Genomic DNA, 27,880 nt, shown 5'->3' on the forward strand with positions numbered 1-27,880 from the left:
TGATGTTTTTCAGGTCCTGCCATGTCCACAGTTATTTATTTTTATTTTTTTAGAAACCATACATACAAGTCCACTAAAGGTCAGTATATTCATTTTATGTGAATCAGACAAATTAAACAAAACAAAAAAAAACATCCTCCTTAATGCCTTTAAAGGACCTGCTGCTCACATCTTTGTACCCGTTAACTCAGAACACTTTCAATGGTTTTAAGGAGTCCGTGGCTGCTATGACAGTATGAAGGGGATCTACATGATATTTAATGTTGTGGCTGGTTAATGTACTAGCAAAAGCACAGCAAGTCTGGAAATGCTGAAATATTTCTTTAAAAATTTAGCATAATTTCTTTATGTATGTAATTTCACTTCACTATACAATAGATGAAAATGTGCACTTGTCAGTACATTAGTCAGTAATAAATATCAAACATTTAATCAAGATTACCTAAACTAAAAATGTCAGTGGAGCTGAAAATAACCGCTATTTCCTATTTGTTTTCTGAATTGATCAATCATTTTGTCTCTAAAATGAGAGAAAAATAACGAGGATGACAATTACAGGTTGTCAGAGCCCAAAAGAGAAAAATAATCGTTTACAATTATCACGAATCCTCACATATTAGTAGACAAAAAAATGTAAATTCATTCTTACTTCACAAATTTCTCAAATTATTAAGAACAGGAAAATTGCTAGTGATTAATTTTATGTCAATGACGTATTCCAGTTCTGATTATTAAAGACCTACATGTCTGTATTTTTTTCAACACATGACAACCTTAGTCATAAAAGCTCAGGGATGAAACAGAAACAGTCATGGCTGCAGGGAACGTTTACACAATCACAGTGCCTGTAACTCCCTAATCAAACCGAGCACGTTTCTGCCCTAAAGACAGCAAAGGTTAGCTGGAAACTGGGTGAGGGGACTGGAGGCAGGGGACGTCTTGGGGAGTGGGGGTGGTAGAGTCAGGCCTGGTTGATGACTGGGTGGGTTGGCTGGATGATGAGCAGAGAGGCTGGCTGTCAGTGAGAGCCTGTAATTGAGGGTGGGTGTGAGCTTCCCCCCATGGATTCCCTATATTCTCCGACAGCTGTAGCACAGCACAGGCTGTTCACAGAGAGCTGCAGTAATCATCATATGCTCCTGCAGACCGGAGTCCTGTACATCTCTCTATCAGCCGGTTTACACAGACGAGGTGTGGTGCATGCACAGGTGAGACTCTGGGAATTAAGATCTCAGACTTGTGTTCGTTTTGTTCCAAACTATTGGGCACTACACTGATGTGAGGTGAATTTAACAGCAACAGGAACATGGGCTGCCTTCTCTGAAGTAGATGACCTATAGAAATCACAAGAAAGAATCACACAGAGAGACATTTACTGTATTTCAAAAAGCCGATTTGTTATGGAATGAAAAAAATAAATTAAAAAATCCTTCATTTTCTATTTCGATCCATAGCTGAGTGGTGTGTTTGGTAAAGTGTAGCTCCCTGGGGAGTCTGGGCCTGTGATCCGGCAGCACTGCAGGTTGAAAGGGAACTCACATCTGCCAGTGCATCAAATCAACCGCATCCGCATCAATAAACCAGACTTAAGAGTATTTCAGTTTACCATTTGCTCACTTCGTGCCGCCATCAAAAGTCTTTACAGCTGTCTCTTTCCGTCTGTCCCTGTTCCTCTCGCTCCATCTATCATGTTTTCTTTACTAACAAGGATGGTGGGGCATGCAGCATTTTATAAAACTGTCATTCTCTTGCTTTTATTGTCTTCCACTCTGTGTTTTCACTAAAAGCAGGGGGATTTGTGGCTAACCCCTGCTCTATCAGTTTCAGTTGACTTTAGGTGATCGGCTTCCTTTGTCTGGTCAATGGAAAAGCCATGCTGTATCCTTGCTGTCTCCTAAACACACACACACACACACACACACACACACACACACACACACACACACACACACACACACACACACACACACACACACACACACACACACACACACACACACACACACACACACACACACACACACACACACACACACACACCTCTGCAGTGCTATTCCATGTAACTCACTTGGAAAGCTCAGAGCCAATCTTCTGCATGGTAGGTCACTGAGGCCCCGAGGACCCCTCACACTTGACATAGCTGCCCACAGATGTGGCCTGCCTGTAAAATGCCCTGCGTTGGCCGCAACGGAGGCTTTCAGCGGGAGAGCGAGGGAGCAGCAGCGAGGTCAGGTTTGGACAGAACCAGAGACATGCTCCACTGGTCCACACAGACGAGCAACTGTCGCTCTAATTGGTTGCGGAGCAGGAATCAAAGCCCAATACCCTGCACTCATATTAGCCTCGACTTCAAGGACAATAGGAGCTGAAGGACCACAACAGCAAAGCAGACAAGAATTAATGATAGCCATTATGGCTGCCAGAAACCACAAACTGTTAATTTCTAACCAGGTTTTTACAGGACGGGTAATTAAGGGCCACGTCTACCAGGCCGCATCTTCTGGCATGAAACATTTCCGCTTTTAAAGTAACACATCTGACAGTGAGTTTCAATTTTAGATCTCATCCCCCACCTCGAATCTGTCTTGACTATTGCTTTGGGCTATTTGGCAAAAACATTTATGTTCGTTTGGTTTAATGCCTTAAATTAGCTCACGCTGCTCTCGGTCTGACCTGTTTAATGCATCTTGACACCAGCAATGCTCTAACAAGCGTCTGAGTGTGAGCAGACATGGGCTTCTTTGATTCCTCCGCACTTCTCTACTCCAACAGGGGAGTTCAAACACTCGTATTTTGGTGAGGATATAAAAAGGAGTGGGAGAGCCCAGGAAAAGGAAGACAGAGAAAGAAGAGAGTGTTCTTTATGCCGAGAGTGAAAGGATTTTAAGTAGTCTGTGTAAAGAGGTGATGTTAATTGCCACCGATTCCTCTTCCTCTCCCTCAGTTTCTCTGCTGCGCGGCGTCTGGCAAACCAATTTGCACTGGCAGCATCAAGGAATTTCTGTGTGCAATCAGATAATGTGCAGCAGAGCCAGAAAGCCAGAGCTCTGAGTCAAGATAATGGGTTGAAATAAAGGAAATCTCATCACATGCTTCCTTTTTCTCACCTGCAAGAAAATCAGAAACACAAACCAGCAGATGAGCAATGAAGACATCCATGTCTGCCTGTATGTGTGTGTATATTTATGGATAATATAGAAAAGAATGAAACAAGCAGAGAGGAGACGTATCCGGAGGGAAACACGGAGGGAGAGGCGTCTGAGCACTTAGAAAGGAGGAGAAGCAGAGAAATCCCGGAGATGCGATTTTGACAAGTGCACGACATTCACCCACTCTGACAGTCGACTCGGTGAGAATGACGTTGGCGGGAGAGGAGAAATGAATAAACTCCATCTGACATGGTGATGAGTCCTGACCTTTCAGGATGAGAGGAGGAGGATGTAGAGACGGGACTCGCACAGTTTGTGGGGGTGGCTGGGTGACACAGATGCAGGAGAGAGATGGGCGCTTTTGTATGCATTCGTGTCTGTGCATGTGTGTGAGTGTCTCCATGTGCTACGGTACACATTCCCACACACCGAGGTACAGTATGTCTGTGTTTGACAGCCAAGAGCCACAGATTCCTCAAAAATATGACACGGATCCACTGTGACAGAGGTGGAGCAGGAGCAGGAGGATCTTTAACTAAGATCAGAGCTTTCACATTGGGCTACAAAGGCCAAACAAGCATCCCTAACCCCAATGTTTTTCAAATTCAAAGTAATAATTGATGCAAATGATAAAAACCATGCAACCAGTCTCTTAATCTGAAACCATCCATCTGAACGTGCAAAAGAGGGAATGAGGAAAGCGATGAAAATCAAAAACTGAAGCCAAAAACTGGTTGAATTCTAAGACGCTTTCCTCTCATTTCAGGTCTGCACAGCTCCTGGGTTGCCACTCTTCTGCCATCTCCATCTCTCACTCCTTCGCTTTCCTTTTTCTCCGTCTCCTCCTCTGTCCCTCCGGCTGGGAGAGACATAACAGCTAGTGACAGAAGTTAAGTGATTCCCAAACCCGCCGTTCGCACAGAAAACCCAGCAGCAAAACACTATCTTGCGCATGGATACTCATATGCACCCACACACACAGAAACACACATCAGATTAAGAGACTGTTTGTGCTGTTCAATCCACCCTGCACCTGATGCATCCGCATGTATGCATATGAATATGATTACATTGTTTGCATATCCATCTATCCCAGTTTGCTTTGGCTCCTGGCAGCATATCTTAGAGAAATTCCTTTTCATGAATCCTATACAGACTGTATCGTCTCTCTCCGCCTCACCGATTCTTACCGGACTCCGTCTTTCTCTGCCTCTTGCTCTCTTCCCATCTATTTTAATGTAGATGTCAACATCAAAGTCTCTGTCCCACTCTACCCAGAAGTGAGGTGTAGGAGTAAACGTCTAGACTAGCCAGCAAGAGTCCATATCAACCCGAGTTAAAACCACATTGTCAGCAGTAGATGTCATACTTTAAAATAATCATGCTCGCACGCAAAAGCACACATGCACGCACACACTATCCAACTATAGCTGACTGCAGGAGATGAGGAGCTATCAGAAGTAGCCGAGATGGGCATATTGTCCTTTTAAAGATGTCGATTTTGTGTTGACTGAGCAGCCCTGCTGCCCTGATCAAAGACGTGAGAAAAACTAGCTGAAGAATATCTGACAAGCCAACTCGTGAACATTACAGATGAGTAAGCCTGCCAGGGGAATGTACTACTGATGTAGTAGGACTTTGTGAATTGAGAGGCTTTGCAAAAAATGCGGAAACATTTACTGGATAACCTGCATCATTTTAAGGCATGCAGTGCTTTGTATGTCTGACCACTGAGCAAATAGGAAATGTAAGAAAGAAAAACAAAGCCTGTAACACTCTAAGATCTCTGTGTCCAGTCACTCCACTGTACATCCACTGTGCTAATTAATACACAAGTGGGAGCATTTGAGGCCATTAATCAGGCTTTTACGAGGCTAGTCTGAGCGCTATTTGCCTAATAGATAAAAGTGTGCTGTGAATTAGTCAATGAGCTGAGGTCTGGAGCACTGGTAAGAGCTTTGCTGCTCCTTAGAAAAACCACTGACCTTCCGGATCAGCAGCTCACAGCACTTAGCGAATAAATGACCACAAAGCCACACAAGTACACACAAGGAGACGCACACTGAGGAAAAACAGTGCGACAAGCAAGTGACCTTTAGTATTGTCATAAAACAGTACTTTGAGAATGTTTTTTACATATTTCTTTAAGGGCAGGCTACTAGGCCACAGGTTGCAACACGTGACAGTCACAGAGCAAAAATGAAAGCTTTATTTGGTTGCTTACATGTCTTTAGAGTCACTCACTGAAGCTGCTGCTGTCTAAGTAAAAAGGATTTTCTCATAACATGTAACATCCTATACAACATAACTTTCTCTTCTGTTTATCTGAAATCTGAAAAAGAAAAATAGATTACTGAGCAGAGGATAGGACATGCTCCTCATTAGTGTTTTATTAAAAGGCAGCCTTTAAAGTTATTGTGCAAGGTTGTTGAATTTTAATGGCCCCTCACTGCGCTGTGCTGATAGCAATCTGGTTGTGAACAGAGAAGAGGAGATGAGAAGTAAAGAAAAGGAAATAGAGGAGACGAAAGAGAGACGAGGAGGAGAGACAAATGGAGGAAGAAAAGAGTAGAAGAAAGGGATGATAATAAAAAGTCACATGGCGAGAACTGAAGGTAAAGAAAAGAAAGAGTTCGAAAGGGTGTGATCCAAATTGGTCTTTTAGCGGCGGCATGTTAAGATGAAAAGAGGAATGATGACATAGCTGTGAAGATATGAATAGTCGGCTGAGCAGCAGAGGATGAGTCTCTTTCTGTTAGCCTGCAGTATAAGTCTGTCCTCGGTTGCAGCTCTCCATCTGTCTGCGTTTCTCTGTATGTCAGGCAGCAGACTCACAGTCGCTGCTGTAAGGCGTCGCACTGACATGTGTCAAATCCTGATGCCACTTCCCCGTTGTGATCTTATTGTCTGAATGGCAGCTTCGTCTCTCTGACATCAGCAGGGCGCAAAACACACAAATGTATACATGCACGTGCACACACGAGCTTGTGGTGTTTACCCCGAGGTCCAGCATCGGGCAGCCCTGGGCCGTCTACAGGTAATTACAGCTCACAGGAGCAATAGCAACGTCACGTTTTTTCCACTCTCAGGTTCTCCCCATTGATTCTTTTGACTTTCACAACAAAGACGGTAAAGGAAAGTCCTCCACGGCTGCGAGCTGTGCCGAATCGGATTCAATGACAGCTGCTGCCGATGACAAAATATTTTCTATTAACAATGGATCAAATGATTGTTCCTGTTCTGAAAGATGACGCTTGAACACCCAACAAACTTATTGTTTAGGCTCACGATTTTAGCTCTCTACGAAACTTCCAGCAGCATCGGGCTATTGTTCTCTATAAAAAATGAATGAACACACAAACAACAACCAAGAAAAAACAATTCTGTATGCGACATCCCCAGTGCTAAATAACAAACAAATAAATAAGAATAACATATAGGGAATTACTGTTTCTTAAAGTTGCAGAAGGCAGGAATCTAAAAAAAATAATCCAAAACAACAAACAAACAAGAAACAAACGAAATTCCAGATATTGAAAATATACGGCTGTATATTTTCAACATCTGGAGTTTTGCTACTTTTCCCTTCTCTGTTCCAAGTCCCTCCATCCAAACAAACATGGATTCTGTCAAGGAAATGCTGCAAATAATATCAGGGTCATTGTGCCTTAAATGATAAAATGCATTGCTGGTTTGCTGGTAAATTGACTTTTGCATACAGTATAGAGAACAGAAGCTCATCAGTTCAATAGGAGAAAGAGTATATTTGTATGGCACCTCTCCCTCAGAGAAGAATAACAATGACACCGTATTTATACCACAACAGTGAACACAGGCTCTCTTCCTATTGGCTCGCTGTAAATTGGTTATATATATTTGAACCTCATGGGGCGGTTTCCATAGCACGTAAAACTCTAAGTCCTCCATTCACTGGACAGAACTGATTCCTAGATAAGTTTTATTCCATAAGCTGACAGAGGAGCCTCATCAGACTGAAATTGAAAATGCGAGAACATTTGAGATCTTTATTTTTGACTGTTTTTGTGCAACAGATGCATCTCGTAAAACTAGAAGCAGCAGTCAACCTGTAACTCTGAATACATGAGAATGTAGTTTCTCTGAAAATGTCTAAACATGCAAGCAACATAAGATGAATAGAAGATTAGCACATGATTAACATAAAAATAAATGAGAACCTAAGAGTTTATAATTGAGGTTACTTTCAAAGCTTCAACCAGCATTCATTACTGGATTCACCTTGCGACTCAAATTCCTCTATCCTGAGTGAAAATCCTCCATCTAACCCACTACGACACTACATTCTATTCTTTGTTCCTATTTATACCATTATCCTGAGCCCTAAAACCTGAGCCAAGAGGAGGTGCAATGATCTGGTTTCCCTTTCAGTTCACTTGGAATCCAAAATGCTGTAAGAGTGATACGGAATTTTTGCCCAATGTTCTCAATAATGTACCGCCTACCCCAGTTTTAAATACGAACTCCGATTTTACAGTTTATTTACAGCTCTTGGGGAGTACTACTGTATAAGTGTAAAATAGTAGTAGGAGGAGGAAAGCTCAGAAATCTGAAACATTTCCTCAAGTAAATTCATTTCAGCATGAGATGTGTCAGTTTGAAAATCTGGAAAAAGAGAAGATTTTACCTCCCACTGCAGCCCTGATTTTTCCTCAACTTGAAGACACATTAGTTGCTACTAGTATGAAATGGCCAAATCTCTGATCTGTTGGGGATCAGAATGCATTGTGGGCAATGTAGCCAGCAGATTTTGGAATGAAAAAGACCAAACTTTTGAAATAGAGGGAAGAAATAGAGGTTTGCACCATTTTTTTTTTTAAACTAATTTTTTATAATTTTGGATCGATAAACACACCCACATATACACACAGGAAAAAAATGGATGCATAAACGACAAGTAGCAAACATTTGGCCTCTCGACTTCCTGAATGGGAGTAATTGTGTTTTGGAGCTGAGTGACTGACAGGTTTTGAGTGGCAGAAACGAGTGCAGTGGAAAGGTTGTTTGGCTCATTATGACTAGCAGGTAGCGGCAGTTTGGATGCGGTGCCAGTGATTGGACCACTGAGTTGCAGCCCTTCTTGATTCCTCTATTGTTTCTGATGTAGGGCCGGATACACTGAGGGATTCTGACAGTTTCACACGGCGCACCACTCATGTGTGTGCGCGCTCATACACTGTGCACATGTGTGTTGACAACCCCCGGATGTCGTGAGTCAGTGTTTCAGAAGGCTCATTGCCATTTGACGCCCACATCTCCGGGTAAACGGGTTTGCTTTTCAAATGTCAGATCATGGTGGGAGAGTGAGGCAGCCCTCTGACGAGACTATGATTGTTTTCCCAGAAAAATGGCATGAAGGGAAAGAAAGAAGGGGAGCGCAAGGGGAGATGATGACTGCTTTCCATTATTAGCCGGGCTCATTCTACTGACAGAGGAAATAGTGAGGCTCTCTCGTTCTGCTGATCGATCCCTCTTTTCTGGGAAGATAGCCAGCACAATACTCTCTCTCCCTCCATCTATCTATTCCTTTCTCTCCATTTTCTCCCCCTAGTTTTTTTCTTCATCTGTCTGTCTTTCATTTGGTTTCTATTATGTTTTCTCAGATAATTGCTTTTCACTGCAGATAATTCTTGAAGTGAAGTCCTTCGCCAATGAACACATTGTCATAAAAAGTTATAAGTTCCTATATTACAGTCCATGTGAAATGGAATCCAGAGGTGACTTCATGGCATGTGATAAAAGCGAAATATGAGTGGGAGTTTTCCAAGTTGAAGGGTGAGGGTGTGTGTCATTTTGATGGTGGTGCTCACCCGGAGTCGAAAGGCAAAGACTGATTATACATGCTTTAAGGTCATGGCAATAAAAGCCACGAAAGCACTGATGAAATATGATTTGAGTTAAATATATTTATTACTCTTGCTGCTGTAACTTACCATGAGCACTGGCATTTAATTGAAATTGCTAAGCATGCGTATCTCAACAACAGTACATCTCCCAGTGTTTAATGTGTTTCTGCAGTACAGACGAAGTGGGAAGAAAAAAACCCTCAATATAGTGGATTGGAAACCAGCCATCATTCTTCACTAATAAATTAAAACATTGCATTGCTGGGCCTTTAATGAGACATTAAACTTCACAAGATATTTGAAAAGTAAAAGGAAAGAAAATCTTCACAGCAACTGGGCACTTTTATATATATTTTTCTTTCTGTGCCATCATTAAACTTCTTTATAGAGTAATTAGGTACATTATATTGCAGCAGAGAAACAGCGGACATGAATGAAATTAATCTTGAAAGTGATAATCAATGCACTGTTTAGTTGACAGACTGTCGGTACTGAATTTTCTACTATTAGTTTTGTGCCCATAGGCAGAATGTGACATTATCACATGGCATCATACGTTTGCCTCTAAAGCCCTTGAAGGCGACATTGTGTGACTTGAAACCTTTGATTGTGTTAATTTGCGAAGAAACAGAGTAACTTAGGCCACAGGCAGTTAAAAGTCTGCCGAGGATGCCAAAAACTTTCCTAACGTGACCACCACTCGCACAAACAACTTTAAACTCGACCTTGCACTTCGTCCAGCAATACACTCTGCTTAGTCTGTACTTGCCTGGGGACCAGACAGCCTTTATATTGTGTATTACAAATACACATAAAGTCAGTCTGGACCTGCTCCATTGAACCAAATCTAGCCCAGAGGCGGGACTACCGATCACAGCTTGAATTGGAGAGAGCCAATCAGCGTAACACATGTGTGATGCAATCACTAAGCGACCGAACAACTGCCTTTCCGCCATGATGTTTTGTAGTTTTAACAGCTTCCTTCACCGTACAGGGGTCCTGAGGAAAATCTAAGCTCTCCCTTTCAACAGTGGAGGGCAGCATTACGCACTCTATCGTACAGCCCGCCGGAATTAAAAGAAGAAGAAGAAGTAGTCCAAACAGTTATGGCGACCAGTTTTAAGGACAAATTCAGCCCGTGCAAAACAGAGGAAAGCGCACGAGAGAAACCTCGCTCCGTTGCGGTTGCCATTTTGTTTGTATGCGGGAGGTGCACAGGTGTTAGATGGGTAATCTCGGCCCTGAAGATGACGCATCGTTAACTCCCGCCTCTGGTGCTCTGATTGGTTCGGTCTGATCTGCTCGGAGCTTGAAACCTGTCAAAATGTGTCAATGGAGGAGGGCTAGACCGTATTCCCGTATATCCCTTATAACGGGAATACAGTCTAGCTAAGCTGGGCTAAGTCTGTACTGGATTGGATGTACAATTGTTGAGATATGTGAAGAACAGACAAACACACAAACAGAAATTCCTTGAGTCAGTATCTTCAAATGTGTTCAGAGAGAAAAATGTGGCTTGAACACCTTGAAATCCAATACATATCGAAACTTTTTCAAAAGGTTCAAACAAAACCATAAAAACATCTGATTGCCTCAAACTGCATCCTAAATCTCCACCTAAGTTCAGCAGGGGTGCACACCAATAATAGTGTGAAATTTGAAAATTTGCTATTGGTAGCTTGAAAACAGCAACACAATTCAACACTTCACAAGAAAAATATCAGCAAAATGAATTAGCCAACAGATATATTAATAGTAGAATAAATTTATTGTATCAAATGTGATAAGCAGGTCCTCTTTTTTAATATTCATCATGTAAAAGGCATGTTTTACTTGAGTGTTTGACTTGCATCCAACAGTGGATTTGTCTCAAAAATACTGCTTTGGACTGGTGGCCCAAATCACAAAATCATGGCTCTTGTGGTTGGAATGTCTGCGAAAGTTCAGGCTGCTCTAAAATGGCCTACAAGTTCCTGCCATGGAAAACAGCTCATCAATGACGCCAGTGAATGCTTGAGCAACACTTAGTGACAGTATAGATGGCGATAAATAAACATAACATTAGTCGTCTCTGTTGAGTCGCATCATCAAGGGCAAAATTTCAGAATGTTACAGCAGACGAATGACATCAGTGCTAATTTAAAAAAATGATTTAAAAACCAGTGAGCAGATTGTTGGCTACATTCCTTTTAATGCACCAGCGGATGTGCAGTGTGACATGAATATATTGATCACGTACCACTGCGTTTGTATGTAATGGTGAGACATTCTGTCTGCTGAGAAGATCATCTAAAGAATTCATGAAACAAAGCTCAGAGCAGAATGGCCATCGCTCAATGTCAGAGATTCGTCATCTCTACAGACACACATACACACACACACTCCGGTCACATAGTGAGCTACATCTGCTTACTTCTAACTCCATAATGTGGACTGACAAAGCCAAATCATGGTCATGCAGCGAGTGGAAACTTAGAGAGCAACAGAGACCCAAGAGAATTCCCAGTATAACACAAAACCCGTTTTAGACACACAATCACCTCCCACAAATCGGTATAGAAGTGTGTGTGTATGTGCGGCCTTCCCATGTGGTCAACACAACAGAGACAGTATTGTCACTGACTGAGCTCCCTGTGATATGGAGGTGTTGACAGGTAGCACTCCGGCGGGAGTTGTGCGACCACGAAAACTAGCTCGGCTTGTACGCACACAATCGCGCGCACATACACACAGGACATGACGTGACAGGCTGAGAATCTCGGCGACAACGTGGGATCCTCACCACATCAATAATGCAGCGCCTCTGACAACTGGAGGAATCAAACTCTCCGCACCGTCTCACTCCATCATCCTCTCTTTCTCTCTTTCTCCCTCGTTCTCTCTTCCCATGTCGCCATCCCTCGCTTGCCGTCTCCCCCATCCATCTCTGCTCACTTCGTTACCCTCTCCTCCGCTATAGCGGGAGAAGGGATTCTGAATTAGAAAGCAGGCAACAGGAGCAGCAGAGACGCCGTTTGTTCGGGCAACTTCTGCTGGATAGTATTGAGCGAGACAGAAGAAAGTGTTTGGCCTTGTGGGATCAAAACGCATCTAAACAGCTGAAATGGATATGAGGGCGTATATGTTTGTTTGGGCTGTTAGCTGCAGGCGTGTAGTTCAGTCGTTTAGCTGGTTTGTCACATCGGCCACATAAACAGCAGCGCACATGCACACGTACGCAGAAAAATGTCTGTCATAACCAAAGAGCAGCGTCTCATGGTGGCACAGCAGCCATCTGTAGCCAGGATAGATGAGAGCTGCTGGAGACACTGGAGTCTGTACATACAGACACACAGAGAACAGAGCCGGAGGCCTGTTGAGTTTGGATGTCACCGCAATGGTTGTCACCAACTGCCATGCCATTGTATTGCCACATAAATCTGTATTGCCTGCCTCTCTGTGTGTGCATCCATGTGTGTGTCCCTCCGAGTTGGTCTCCCTCCTTTGCTCCTCATGTTTCATAGGCCCGTCACTGTCCCTCTGTGCTGCCTTTCATTTTTGTCAGTTTGAATTTAAGGAGAATTCCAGTTTATTGCAGTTTTGTCCTTGTTTCAGCCATTACTTGTGTTGGCCAAGAAATCACAAGCAAAAGGCTGAGATCTGAAAACACAGAAAGATTGTTAAAAATACATCTAACAGAGCATGAAACACAAACATTTCTATGAGACAGATCATAAATAAAGGCCAAGGTAACATTTTTAAGACTTTTACTGTTCAAAGTATTTGGAAATTGAAAAGTTGACTTTTTCTTTGAGGCTGCAAAAAGACAAATTCTGCCAAATTTGAAAGCAAACTGATCAAATTTTGCAAAGCCAATGTGAGCAGACTACTAATGACTCCACCACTGTTTCATGCTTCTTTCCTTTTCTTTATACGAATAGTAGGATCTCTTGGTTTGAATGTAAAAACTTACAGCTTTAGACTGAAGTATAATGGACTGTAGGTGTGTAGGCTTTACAAATGAGTGTATGCAGGTGGACACATACTGGTTAAGTTTGTAAAGATACAACACCTGTACCATGTGAAAGCTACACAGTTATAGCCAGTTTATTGTTTGATATTTTTTGAGCTCACATTGAAATTAGAGCCTGTGTGCACAAGGGCTGGACCTGAACATCCGAATATTTGGTCGTAATGGTGGCATCCGACTATTTATTTTTTGAGATGCAAATATTCGGATTCGGATATTCGTCATTAATTGGGACCAAATATCCGGAGCCCCATAAATTGCTATTCGGGCCAGCCATAGTGTGCACTGTTAAATACAGTGATTACGTTCAAATTAAGGTGGCTGCATTCAAAACAAACCTTTATTTCTGCTGGTCTTCATTAAAAATAGGTCATTTAAAGTGATCAGAATTAAAAATAACAACTGAAATAAACTATTTTTTCATGACAAATCCTTTAACTGTATGCTTGGTCCTACAGGAGCTCTCAACTACCTCTATTTCTGCATATGCATTAATGTAGGTATTAAAAAAGCCTGAGAAAAGGTTTTGTGTCACAGCAAGAAAAGGTCTTTTTCAACTGCAATGCATGGAGTGTAAAGAAAGACAGATGAACCATCCATAACATCATTTATGGGCTGAAGAGTGGTTTTGAAGCTTAGTGTAGTGGTTCTGGCTGTCTTGGCTCTGACTGGATGTAAGTTGAGGGTATAAGCCACTTCCCCGATATTCTCAGTTGGCATTCTAGCCCTCTTCCACTAAACTTAAAAGTTTTGCAGATGATTTGAATTGTGCAATAATGCAGCTCTGCTTTGAATTATCAGTTGTAATTACAGTGTCCCTCTCCTTGCATGCAAATGTTCCAACACAACTATTCCCGCCACCACTTTGAGTGAAAACTAAAGCTGCATCCTTCGCTTAGCTGCATCCATGATAAGTGTGATTGGTTTAAGGATATACTAAAATGCCAGAGCATTTACTTATAACAGAATTACTGTGGTGCAGCCAGACCTTTATGTACTCCAGAATGGGCTGGCAAAGCGATACTAGACTATGCTTAACACTCAGATAATGCAAGAATGGGAATAAAGTGGAGCGGAAGCAGGCCATGAGATGTTTATGACGGCACCAACCTGCCCATCAAAGTGTAACCATCTTTAATCATACATAACTTTGAGCCTCAGATGAGTTATATAACAATTATTTTACCTCCAAGTAAAGCAGCTCAGACAATCTCCCAGAACTTTCTTCCAGAAGTGGCAGCCTTCTAAGTAATTTGAGTACAATGTAAAGCGACAAAAACGGTGCCCGAGAATGAAGCCTGTGAGTGACTTCAGGCAGTCTGACTTGAGACGCCTGCTACATTTGCGACATATTCCTCGCTGCAAAACATACCCAGCACACCCTTTTAATCACGGAGGTGCACTTAAGCCGTCACTACTCATTTTATTGCATGCCTGCGCATTCTGCTCATATGAAAGCTGTGCCATTGTGAGTCTAGCTGTGGAGTGGGGGTAAATTACTATTGTTGCTCCCCACTCCCTGCAAGGTTGTGACTTCCTTGTGGGGGAGTGACAACGTCGGAGCCTAGATGAGGAATATGTAAAGCTGTTCATATTCTACATTTACTTTAAAATCCATTAATTCATATACGAGCTGGCTGACTGGACTGCACAAATGAGACCTGCACTGTAATAAACTGGAATTTTGCATCAGTATGAAGGTTAATAATGTGACTGCACAATTGCCACTAAGGGAAATTTCTGTGCACTCATTGTACTTTGTGTCTTGTATTCTCTACCTCTTCCATTCCACACTTCCTTCCTAATGGCTGGGACACAGTCAACCATGTGACTGGTCACAAATGCTAATGATGCATGGCTAAAGCAAGACTCTGTCCCGCTTTCTCTGAACAGTTCATTCTAACTGCTATACCTGCAATCTAAATGGATCTGACAAGCATGCACACACACACACACACACACACACACACACACACACACACACACACACACACACACACACACACACACACACACACACACACACACACACACACACACACACACACACATCAACTCATCCATATAATGCTGACAGCCAGTATTGCTCTGCAGAGAGATATTACTTAGCTGTATTGCATTGCTTGCACTTGCAGTAGAGAAAAGCATATTACTCACAAATGCCATTTAGCTGTAAGACTGTGGCTGGCTGCTCCGCACAATCTGTGTGGAAATAGTTTCCCTCTCAGCCTTCTTCCTGTGACCAACTGCTTCAGTGCACCACATGGCACTCGCACAAGCCGACACAGTGCTGTGTTTTGGCACAGCAGTCGCAGCAAGACAAACTCCTTTTCAAGGTTTAATTCCGTAAGGCCACTATTTTTGAACAGTGGTACTTTAATTGGTGCTACTGCAAATGAGAGCAAATCCGTGGCAGAGCGGGGAAGTTTTTCATACGCATATTCTCTCCCCACTGTCATGGCAGTGGCGTGTGTCATGGGGGCTTGTCTGGGGGAATCTGGGGGGGGGGATGGAAGAGAGTTTTATGAATTCCCTTTACATTCAAACACTTTACCCTTGCCTTTGGAAGGAAGCGTCACGCATGATGCCACAATCTCCTCATAAAACGGGAAACCAGAAAAGAGGATTGGAGCATGGAGGGAGGAAAGAGACACCCTATTTTTTCCTCCACTCTACACTCCCCTTCTTCAACTGCTGGCAGGACAGGACGACAGAGGATGAGACTGTTTGTCGTCTCTTCTGGCACCTCTATCTGTCTCTCTACCTCCACCGCCACTAGAGTCACGTCGTCCTCTTTATCTGCTTTAACTCTTGTGTTTTCCTTCCTCCATCCCATCTTTTCCGCGTTCTGTTAACCTTCCATTAGCAAGTCTAATGTCAGGCCTTCCTCGCTGCCTCCTGCATAGCTCCTGGCTCTGCGCTTTCCAGGCACTATGACAATGTTTTCCTCAAGCCCCATTAGTGCCTCCTCACACCACTAACAGCCATGCAGCACACAGAAGCATGGGGGTGGGTGGAGGGGGGGATGAAGAGGAGGATTACAGGGGAGAGAGGAGGTGGGAGTAGCGGTGGTGGGGGTGCTGGGTAAGAGCGGTCCGGGCAGAGTGGCTGGCCAAGTGGGGGGAAAAAAAAGGGTGGAGAGGGATTAAAGGAGGCTGAAGGGGGGTGCAAAAGGGGAAATGATAAAAAAGGAGGGGAAAAAAAGCATAGGGGCGATGCTGGCGGAAGGGGGAGGAGTTTGGATTGGGAAGAGGGTTGATTTGGGTGGGATGCGAGGGGAGAGGGGGTGATAGGGAGGTTGGGAAACGCGGGGCTCTTCCAATATGGCTGTTTAGCAAACACAATTTGCATAGAACCGATGCGGATGGAGTTCTGTGTCACAGTTATTTGCATATATTTGCATAAAATTAATCCCCTTCCCAATCTCTGCAGCGATTGTTTCTGATGCAGAAAATAAGTCAACAAAATGAACCCGGCGCATCCAAACAAAGCAAACATATTGACACAGACGCATGCTGGAAGAGTGCATGGGAGGAGCTGGGGCTACTGTGTGTGCAAATATGTGTGGCAGAGCATCTGTGTGGAGCCATCTGCAATCATTTGAGGTCATTTAGTGGTTCTTTAACAAAACAGATTTGCCTGCGCTAAACTACGCTAATTTACACCTCCCACTCAAATACTGTACGCGTCTATTTTTTCTGCATCTGTCTTTTTTTTAAAAGACACACACATACGGATACAGTTCAGAGAGGAATCCTTCAGATTTTCACCTTGCAGCTTGTCCGTGTGAAGTTCTCAGCATTGTTCAGTGTCTTGTAGGAAGCCACCTCACTGGAAGAGTGACTTAAATCTTCTTGAAACTGGTCTAACTTTTATCTTGCTGCAGTGACGTGTAGGTGCACTCCAGCTGGGTGTGGTTACAGGTGTAAATAAGCACAACACCACATTAATGTTGGGTGGGAGTCGAGATGAAACACAGAGGAAACCTGTGGGAAAAAGTGAAGCTTTTAGCAGCAAAAGAGACAGATATTACCCTCAGGAGTTGGTAGAGGCTGAAAACAAGGCGTACTGCCATCAGGAAGACAAAAATATGGCTAATTGAATGCTAATGTTGAGCCATAACTTTGGTATAAATACGCAACAACCTTCAAAGAAATTCACCGTATCAACTTAAAGGTGAGGACAAGTCCATGCTGTGCTCACAAGTCATTTCCATTGCCCTCAGGCAGCCAAAAAAGTAGTTATTCTAGGTTTAAGGTACTCTTGAACCTCCTACCGCCCACTGTTTATGAGTAGAGAGCAACACTAGGTTGAAACTACCTACATTCCTAATTGTATTGACAGACGTATATGAAAAGAGTTTATTATGCTTCAAAGCAAAAAAAAAACAACCCAGCACCACACAAGTGAAACGCTGTGTTTAAAAAGTATCACTTTCCACTATACAAATCATGACAGCCTCATAAAATGCAACTGGAATCTGCCGGCTCCTTGAAGACGTACCTGTTGCGTATTTCGAGATCAAAACTAAAGATCACAGAAACTCATTTGCAAGGAGAACCATTCGTCCTTGCATGTGAGTTTCTGTCCAGGAGGCTCAGTATGAGGGAAAAGGAAAATAACCACATGAAAGATTCCTTCACTAATCATTTTATCCTGCGATCAATTCAAACTGCAGAGCATGAAATAATGCAGATCCTGCTCTCGGGCCGAGCGGGCATTGATCAAACACATTTGGATGGTTCTGCACTCGCGCTTGTGCTTGTGTATGTGGTTGCATGCATGACAGCAAAACAACAGACAGACTGAAAGTGTGTTTATGGCTGCGTTTCTGAGTGTGTGAGCCCATCTGTGTGTGTGGCCATTGATCAAAGGCAGTGCCCTGGTTTGCCGGTGAGGAGAGGAGCCAATTGATCAGAAATGGCTGTAATTAGAATCTAAATAAGACCTGCTGCATTGATCCCATCTCAGTTCTCAGCTCCTGGCTTCTGTATACGGGGGTTTGCTGAAGGCCAGCCAGCCCACCTCCTCTAAACCTCCTCCTCTGGCACATAGCTGTTCTGCATCAGTAATTACAAAAGTTAAACTCTCACATCTAAAACTGTAAGTAACTTGGATGATTGACTAAGCTTCGTGCATTTTATAATACACTGCAATCCCCCCCCCCCCCCCGCCTACCCCCCCTTCACCACCTACTCAATGAAATGCAGTAATTAGCCAAAGTAGCAGGGAGTGATTGCAAATGCCAAATGTTTTTCGAAGACTCAAACAATGGAGCAAATCAAGGTGGTGCTGAGAAAAACAGTCACTTGTGCCTTGTCCACAGGGACAAAAATGGCTGCCTGAGACCGTGCGCCCACGCACAAGCACACATTCCCCTACAAACAACCTCCGCCAGGGAGATAAGGGCTAAATTATGGGATCTGCGAGTTGCCTGGTGAGAGCAGCGCCATGAAGACAGAGTGCAGCAAGTAGCAAATGGCCTTTACACTGTTTTGTGTGTGTTTGGTATTGTGAGTGTGTCTGGGTGTGTTTAAATGGTCATTCATGCATAACCGCAGGCGTACAAAGAATGAGAAGCCTTAGTTTTACCTCCCTGTCAGGCATTTACAATGCATTATTCTGTCATTCCCATTACGATCAAAGGAGATACATATATACACTGTATATATTTACACAAAACGGAGACACATAAAACAAACATGTCAGTCAGAGTGTATTTGCGTTTACACATATTTACCCCAATCAAAACTGCATTAGCATTTCAGACACGTCAATAAGAACAGTCCTAGAGGTATAGAAATGTTACCAAAAGTGCAATGTAATGATACAAGCAACAAAAAGTCTGGTCAGCAAAGTCAAAATCATCTATGGAGGCTCCTACAAGGCTCCGATTTAATTTGCAAAATGTTTTGTCTTTAGCCTCTCTTACACAAGGCCATTGTCTTTCCTAATTGAGGTGTTGTTAAAATTATATGAGAACATGTGTATCACTAAAGTGTAGATAATGACAGAATGAGGGAGGGACATGAGGAAAAAGGGGAAGACAGGAGGAACGAAAGCTGCTGTGGTTCTCACGTGAACATTCTGTGGGAAATCAGACATTGTGCCAGTTGGACTGACAGATTTCAGGTTGGTTCCAATTAAAATATTACAATTTAACATCACAGAATCTCCATACATACAGAATGACCTTAATTAATGCTCATGCAAGACAGCAGAGCGCAGGGCTTTCTCATAATAAAGGATCGTGTCTTGATTAAAAAAAGGTTTATTTGCATGTTTTACGATTGTTTTCATGTGGCCGGTTGTGTGTCCGCATTAGACTCTGGCATCAGTATGTGTAACTGTGTCTGTGTCTCTGCACATGCATGCATTCTGCTGTTTTTCTTATGAATTTGTACACAAAGATATGTTTCCTTATGCATATGCTTAGGAGTGTGAGCTACCATGTGCAGATCTGTGTGTGTGTGTGTGTGTGTGTGTGTGTGTGTGTGTGTGTGTGTGTATCAGACTGTCTGCCTTTTCCTCAGCCTCAGCAGGAGAGCTGCTTAAGCCTTAACGAGGGTGTTAATTAGTGTGCTTTAGTGTACATCTAATGAGTGTGTGTTTTACGGCAAAGACACATGCGCACACAGAAACACTTCCATTTGCATACACACACAAGCACAAACAGTGGGGGGGGGGGGGGGGGGGGGGGAGGAGGAGGACGACAGCATATAGACGTGGCGCGCATGTCTTTGGACAGCAAAAGTGTGTGCAAATGTGTGTACTGTATGTATGTATGTGCTGTATCTGACTGTGTTGAAGAATGCGGACCAGCAGGAAAAATGTTGCTGGAGGCATTTCTCAGTGTGATGTGAGCTAACATTCCTGCACATGGAGAGAGACAAGCTGGAAGTGAAGACAGTTCTGAGTCTTCCACCATCTCTGCTCTCCACCATTTGTTTACACACACTCCCCATTCACATCTACTGCTGCTGACAGATTCAAGACTTGTTAGGCTGAAATGTATGTTTTTATGTTTTTTTTTTTTTTGTGTGTGTGTGGTTTTTTTTTGTTTTATTTTTTGTGGGGCACTGGGTAACATCCAGTCAGATATTCCAATTGATGCCAGGGCATTTTGAAACTGAAAACGGGTTTGTAATGGGTCCCTGTGGGCACTCTGGTCATAAAAAAAAACAACAGCGCTCAGAAAAGCACAATTCAATTCCAGTCAGAAACTATAAAACATCAACACTGGAGGTATGAGGTTTTTTTGTCTGACAGCAGCATCATGATGCAACGCTGCTACATCCACTGTTGTCCTGCAGACAGAGCCAAATCAATCAGATTTCCACAGCCGGCGTTAGATCAACTAATGCTTCATTTCTCGCAGACAACAGCTTGGATCTATGGCTCTGCCTTAAAGTATTCATAAAGGCAGAACACCAAATGTGCCCAGTATTTCACACCTCCTACTGCTTCATAAGCATGTCCCAAGAGTGAGGCAGTCATCAAACACTGAAATCATGTTGAACCACGATTGTCTGTTTTCAAATATTTGAATGCGGTGAAAAATGCTAGCTGGAATCTTGGGTGTGAGGGAGAAACATTTGCATGCATGAACTGAGAGAGAGAGTGTACAGACGAGAAATAAATAAAAAAACTTGGACTTGACAAGCCATAACAAACTTGCAGTGAGAAACAACAAATTTTCACCTCCTGGGTTCTGCCACAAACTGTCTACTCAACATAAAAAGCAGGAGCAACTTCCCATAATGTCTTAGATACAATCATGAGTCCCATGCAGCACATTTATTACCCTCAGTGTTCCAGCAGAAAAACTCGAGCCGAGACATTAAATTCCAGCTCTCAAATCTCCTGCGAGTTCAGCACCAAGGACAGCTCCTCTGCTGGTGCTCACTAAGAACGTTTCCTCTTTTTTTGAGGATTTGTAGAGGCCAGATAGGCTCATGTATAAACTTGAGAGTCCGGACAATATGGGACTTTGTGAAGTGAATTACATTTTCCAGCATGACTAGCTTCGACTTAAAGCCTGCAAATATGGCATGCAAGGGTTTTTTTTCCTCTTTTTTCCAGTCGAGAAATGAGAAATTTAGCATTACTGTGAAACTCTTGTGGGTGCACTGAAAACACACTGTTACTGTTGTCTGCTACCATAAAATCGCACAAGAAATATCGAGAGCCATTGTGGATGTTAAACCAAAATTTATGGAGAAGAAAAAGGGTCAATAGAGGGTATATAATAGTTCTCCTGGCTTATTTTGAGCCATTCACACAAACTATCACATAAACGGAGCTGCTTTGGCATCAGTCATGACTTACAAGAGAGGAATTGGCGGTAGAAATATTGATAAGAAGGTACTAACCTGTTCCAGCTGTTCTGGGAGAAAGCAGGGAAGAGAAAAGGAGATAATTAGTTGATACTAAATGGATTCTTTCATTTATTTGCACGATAAATTGCCACACAACTACAAAATGACACAAAACTGACGACGAAAAAAAATTGCAAACCAATTATTTCTGGAAAGTTTGCTCATCCAAATTATGCATTTTCTGTCAATACATTAATTGATCATTTTTCTAATTCATTCAGAACTTGCACACTGCATATGCACACATATGGAGCAATTAAGTCACACATAAAAAGCACAGACACTACATTAGTGAGGTCACCGGCAGAGGAGAGCCTGATAAGTGTTCTCAAAAAAAAATGGACGAATGCCAGAACTGCAGCAAAGGTACATTATTCCCTGACTCATTCAGTCTTCACACTCACGCACACACACTCTTTCATGCACATATATGTTCACATACTCACAAACTTCTCCTCTCACACCCACAAACCCTCCCCCGCTCTCCCACTTTGCTGAAACTGTAGAAGTGTGCCCTTTCCGCATGGCGCTCTGCCAGCCACTCACAGCACATTACCAGTGTGTGACCCCTGCATGTGCTGAAAAAGGAAACATTTAACCTCCTGCCCTTTTCTGCTGATGCTCCCTCATAGAACATCATCCTATGTTGAATATGAACCATCAACAGTCAACTCCACTGCTCTGTCTGTGAGGGGAAAATGTTGAAAAGCCGTGGTGGCGCGTCTACGGAAATTACTGCATTTGAGTCTGCACGTGTGCTTTATTGACTCACATACATTCTGAAAATTCGATATGTGCTGCCCCCCCCTTTCACGAGTGTCTTTCTATTCCCATCTGCAAAGCTGCAATGGATTCATTCCTGCTGTGGCGGTCTGTCAGAGAGAACATCAATCTACAAGACTGACATTTAATCCCAAGCCTGGGCAGGTAGAGAGACACATGGGTGAAAACACACACCGACACACACAAAATAAACAGACACAAAAACACACTACCGGCTGCTTGCGAACTCGCGCTGAAAAAAAAAAACAACACACAATCAAAACCCAAGCATAAACCTGTGGACTCTGTGTGAACACTGAGGATCCTGCAGAGCGATGAGAGTATTTGAACTGAACTACTAGAGGAAGACAAGCTGGATGTGCGAGAGGAGAGGGAAAGAAAATAAAGCGATGAGAAGAGACAGACGGGGAAGGCTTTGAGGGAAAATGTTTCCCGCATCAATCTATTGGCGGAGACGTTGACAGAATGGCTCAGAGATACAGGTGGTCGAAGACAATGAGAGGCTGATGTATAGACGTCGGTGGTGTTTCTTATTCCCGGACACTTCAGTCTGCAGCTTCCTCGCGGCCACACCCAACCCTTCACATCATTTCCACCTGTTCTCCCTTTTTCCTTTTGTTCTTTTCATTTTCCATCTCCTCCGTCTTGGTCACTAACACTGATTGAGGAAGTCATTGCGATGTCCTCATTAGCAGCGGTGTCATTTTCTCCACAAGTACTTAGCTTTTTCCTCCAATGATGATGACTTCTTTTAAACACTTAAAGTACGGCGGCCCGCGGGCGGGCCGTTTTTTTATCGGTATACGCTTTTTTTAAAATAGAAGGACACTGCAAACACGATTATACAAACACTATACACACATAGAAAGCTGAGATTCTCATGAATCCGCCGGTATAAACCACTTTCAGATGTGATTACCACAGCGGGTAATATAAACACATTTATCCAACAAACAACAAGTCAAGTAAACGTGCACAGCTCACCTGTCGACGCAGTTTGGACGCTCGTTTCTGGTCATAAAAGAAGATAATCCACAAAAACCGGCCAGAACCCAAGCTTAGCCATCCAGAGGAAACAATCCAGTATAATACTTTGGCCAAAACATGTCTCGAAATAGGTAAAAAATCCAGAAAACGATCGGCTCCGTGCGCGTGCACGCGGCGCGTGGTGGCGCTGTGCGTTTCATATTCACTGCATCTTTCTATTATAACTTTATCATACACGGTCCTATTTTCTTTGTTCGCGATTCAAAATGGATACTGGAGGCTTCTCGACCGCTTCAAACCGAACTTCAACCAATCAGGTGACTCGTTTCCGCCTACTTCGGCGATTTAGCCAACCATGGCCGAGTCTGACAGATATCGATTACATCACTTGATTGACTTGTTTCTCAGCAAATCACGCCGGAGGAAACGTTAGATTGACAGGCCTGGTAGCCAATGAGCTTGCTGAATGGCTTGCCTATAAATCCCGCCTCTGCCAGCGGCTTTATATGATATTTCATTCGTGAGCTCCGGGCTCCACCTGCTGTTTCTCTGTATTCCTCTCAATCTGTGTGTGTGATCGACACTGAAGCCTATCTGAAGTGATTTTTTGAGTTCTTTATGAGTTTTTGGAATGAAAATGAAGTGGAAAATGGAGTGAAAAGGAATTTATACCATTCTGTAGAGAGTGTGCACAGTGTATAAAGAGTGTATCCAACATTGACAGGGGCGGAGCATATCAGTACAAATACATGTGTGAAACACTCATTTCTTGTAGTATTGCTCTGAAATTTTGACCTGAACTATGTAAGACCCCAGGCTTTTGCAATATTGTGTTTTCAAGCTGTTGCAGTGCTGCCACACTGATTTTCAGGTGTTTTATTAGGGAAAAAATGTAGGCGAGAAAAAAAATTCATCCTAATTCAGTGTGTTCCAACATACATAACTCTGTGCCAGTAGCACCTAGAGTAATTCTGACTGCACTGGGTGAAAATTCAGGTTGTCAGCTTTCAAATGAGACCCCAACCATGCATGTACTCCAAACAGTTCAAGAACAGCATTCAATTTACTTTCTGTAAATCTCAGTAGAAATTTCGGGCGGAAATTGCCCAGACCTTAAAGGGTCATGCTGAGAAATCCTCGCGCCCCTGTGTCGGCGAGTACGTGTGAGCTTTCGCACGTATTGTGTGAGAACGTGCACGCCCGCCGTATCACAGTGACAATATTCCTGCTATCATTAGCAGATGCATCGACAACTTGCCCATCACAAAGGGAGAAATAAAGGAGTAAAAGAGCGGAGGACAAGACTACACAAAAAGCTGTTAAAATGAAAGCAGAAGAGCGCGGAGAGAGAAGAGCTATTACTGAAGGGCACAAAACCAGCAGGGCTCTGAAATCAATTTTAATTAGTACTGCGCATCACCTAGAGTCATATATTTTAGACAGCAATAGAGCAAGGTCTGTCAGGGAGCACGGCCTCTGTTGTCACACACTGGCAACCTTCTTACTGCTCCAGTCACAGAGCTGCCTCAGTAGCGATCCAGTCACTGTCATTATCAAGTCTTTCACCACCGGAGGTCAAATTCATTAAAATTGTACAACTTTAGTCCTGTCATAAAGAGTTCGATTTGACAGTGTCACAACAAGCTGCTATTTAAACTAACATCTCTGTATTAAACTGTCTCAGTACTGTGCACTCTGGTAAATTGAAAAATCTTTTTTTTTTAAACAGTTTTTAACTGTATTCTTTTTTGCACCGTTTACTGTTACTCTATTGATTTTCTTTGTATTGGTAAACTGCAGAGAATGACAAGATCTCACATCCTGGGTTCTGCCAGCAGGCGTAAACATGTAAATACCCGTTTACACCTCCAAAGGGGAAAAAAAGAATAAAAAAGCCAACTCTGGAAATAATGTCCACGTCAAAAATCTGTGTTTTAACAATTGGTAAGTCATTCTTTTACAATGTTTGGCTGCAATATGTGACTAATTTTTCTGCATTTAAATTAGCATATTTTATTTTCCAGCTGTTTGGCATTGTTTGAAAAAAATATGTATTTTAAGGATTTAAATGGGTAAATATTTTTAACTGCTTTTTTTTTCTTACAGATTTTTCCTTTTTTGTCAAATTACACACAATATTTAATAAAGTATCAGAAAAAGTAAGTACAACAACAAAAATCTATGTTTATTTAAATTCGTTAAAATATTATTTTACAGATTTTTTTAACATAATTTTTCACCATTATTGAATATATTTTTTTATAGCACCTTTTCAGACACCTTTTTTGTTGAGGGATTTTTGCAGTGTGCCCTACCTGACAGCTATGTTCACAAAACAAGCTAAAAGCACCAGAGCACATCATGTATCCTGGGATCATTGGGGGGTTCGGACATTCACCAGCACTCATCCTCTCCCAGGTGACCAAGCTGTGGTTGTATAGACCACAGTTTGTGCTCAGATAGCTTTCAGCCTTCCCCATATGCCTTCTCTCCTAATCCAGAACCACCTTGAGGACCTTTCTCTAGGCTCTGTGATGTTCTTCACATCCCTGCTTCTTGCCATGCCAGTAACGTCAAGTCGGCTCAAGTCTTTGTATCATAATTGCCCCACAAATCTTCTGTATCCAACATCAGTGGGCATGCATCTTGCCCTCCAGCCAAGCTTCTGGCCCTCTTCTTTTCCATACATCCATGTGGCCTCTGAGAAAAGGAGCATGTCTGGCCGAAAAAAAACTTTAGTTAGATCTCTATTTCTACTGAAAACTAACAGCTTCCTAAGTCCTACTTGTGGCTGCTGGCTGGCTTTTTTGCACTTTATTGTGGAGCCAGGTGTAGCAACCCTGCCCTAGAGCTTTACGGCAGGAGTGGGCAGTGAAGGGAGTCCAGTTAGCAAAGCTGAAAAGATTGGGCAAGACTTTATAAATCATTTGGATCAGGAACTTGATGCTTCTGCCTCCCAGAGACCTGCCTGTGAGACTTGCTGATCCATGATCTGCCTCCACCTTCTCGAGGCTTCTTGCTGGTTTTTACCCACAGCTCTACTGATCTCTCCACCACTGCCGTCCTCATCTAACTTTAGTCTATGTCCGTTTGGCCTTGTCATAGGATGAGCAGGGATGGCAGCCTTGACTTCAATTTGCCTGGGTCACCTCTGGGTCACTATGATCCCTGTACGTCCTTTACCCAAGCCACCTTAAATACCTTATCCACAGATTTTGAGGGCTTCTGCACCTTGGTTTCTTTACTGTGGAGGCCCTTGCTGCTGTGGCTTCTCGGCACTTCCAACCACCTCTTAAAACAACAACTTATCTTTCTTCCTGTGGTCTCTACAAAGCAGATGAGGACACCACAAACGAGCAGCAGGCAGAGATGTAAATGTCTGACAGCTGCAGCAGTAGATGTTTCACTGGAGACTTTGAATAAAACCTCTTTGTGGATACAGAAGCTGGAAAACTTTTGGTTATTTTACTACGATGACCATCAAACTTTCAAACTATATGTAGTACCACAGCTACAAAAAAATGCATAAAGTGCAGAATCCAGTCCTCTAAAGATCTTGTCAGTTGTAAGGAAAAGCTCATAACCTACTGCACAGTAAAGTCTATACATACAGAAAGGCTAAATCTTTTTTTTAAGCTTTCCTTTCACTGAGGGTGAAATGCTGTCTTCACAAGTTGGTCCTAAAGGCAGCTTACGTGTGATCTGAAAAATGCTGCTATGACTTTTTGACACAGAAAGCTGCCAATCAGCTTTCCTCTGTGTGAAAAGGACTCAAGAGGAAAGAAAATAAGTCACGGTGTCAAAATCCACCCGTAGTCACCTCACTTAAAGCTCCAAACAAAAGGCAAGTTGGGTGTCTGCTGTTGCCCAAAAATCGGCCAGTGTGTCGTTGCATAAACACAGTTCAACTCAGGAGGTTTTCTGTCTTTATGCGATGGATATTCTGTAATTGCTTCTGCTTTTCTGGGTTCATCTTATGTGCAAAAGTTAAAAAAAAAAAGGTATCAAGCACTACTACAAGTGTTACATCATATCAAATAACTGTATGGTGCGTATTAAAGTACATACGTGCAATCTGCTGTACTACTTTGTCGCCTTTTAACACGTTCTCACCACCACTGCAGTGCAATTAAAATTACAGATTGACTTAAAAGAGAGGTGTGATGGCTCCCTGGTAGAGTGACAGCAACGAGAGTATGGAATCTGCTCCACTGTGAGGAGTGACACATTACATGATTAGACAGCATGCTCATGACAGCTGCCACAGGTACGCACAAACACACACACACACACACACACACACACACACACACACACACACACACACACACACACACACACACACACACACACACACACATATATAAAGAGAGGGAGAGAGAGAGAGAGCAGGCCTGGGACTACTTCTCCTGCTGAGTTACAGCACTGTGTAATAAAGAGAAGGCTGCAGGCAGCTGCAGTCTAACAAATCTAACTCCCCCTGAACATACACAATACTAAGTCACTACTAATAAAGACTCACAACCTGAGACACACAGACCCGCTACAAAACTCCACAGCAGCTAACATTTCATTAAAGGGCAGGTGTGTGTGTGTTTGTGCGCAACTGTGAGAAAGAAAGATTTTAGCCCTCAGGCTTTTCCTCTGATAAACAGTTGCATTAAAAGATTTCATCCACGTGGACAAACCTAT

General features: G+C 42.9%; 1 protein-coding gene across 3 annotated transcripts in view; it reads right to left on the reverse strand.

The window, feature by feature from the left end:
- The window catches only part of dab1a (DAB adaptor protein 1a), a 234,734-nt gene that overhangs the window by 128,139 nt on the left and 78,715 nt on the right, over positions 1–27,880 (reverse strand). For 2 of the 3 annotated variants that reach the window (XM_022192685.2, XM_051946932.1), the window contains one exon: positions 21,413–21,426. The exons of the other annotated variant lie outside the window; for it this stretch is intronic. The gene's annotated coding sequence lies outside the window, so the exon portion shown is untranslated. The remainder of the gene's footprint in view (positions 1–21,412; positions 21,427–27,880) is intronic. 3 annotated transcript variants of the gene reach the window in all.

Source organism: Acanthochromis polyacanthus, chromosome 4, assembly GCF_021347895.1.
Source record: "Acanthochromis polyacanthus isolate Apoly-LR-REF ecotype Palm Island chromosome 4, KAUST_Apoly_ChrSc, whole genome shotgun sequence".
NCBI lineage: Eukaryota > Metazoa > Chordata > Actinopteri > Pomacentridae > Acanthochromis > Acanthochromis polyacanthus.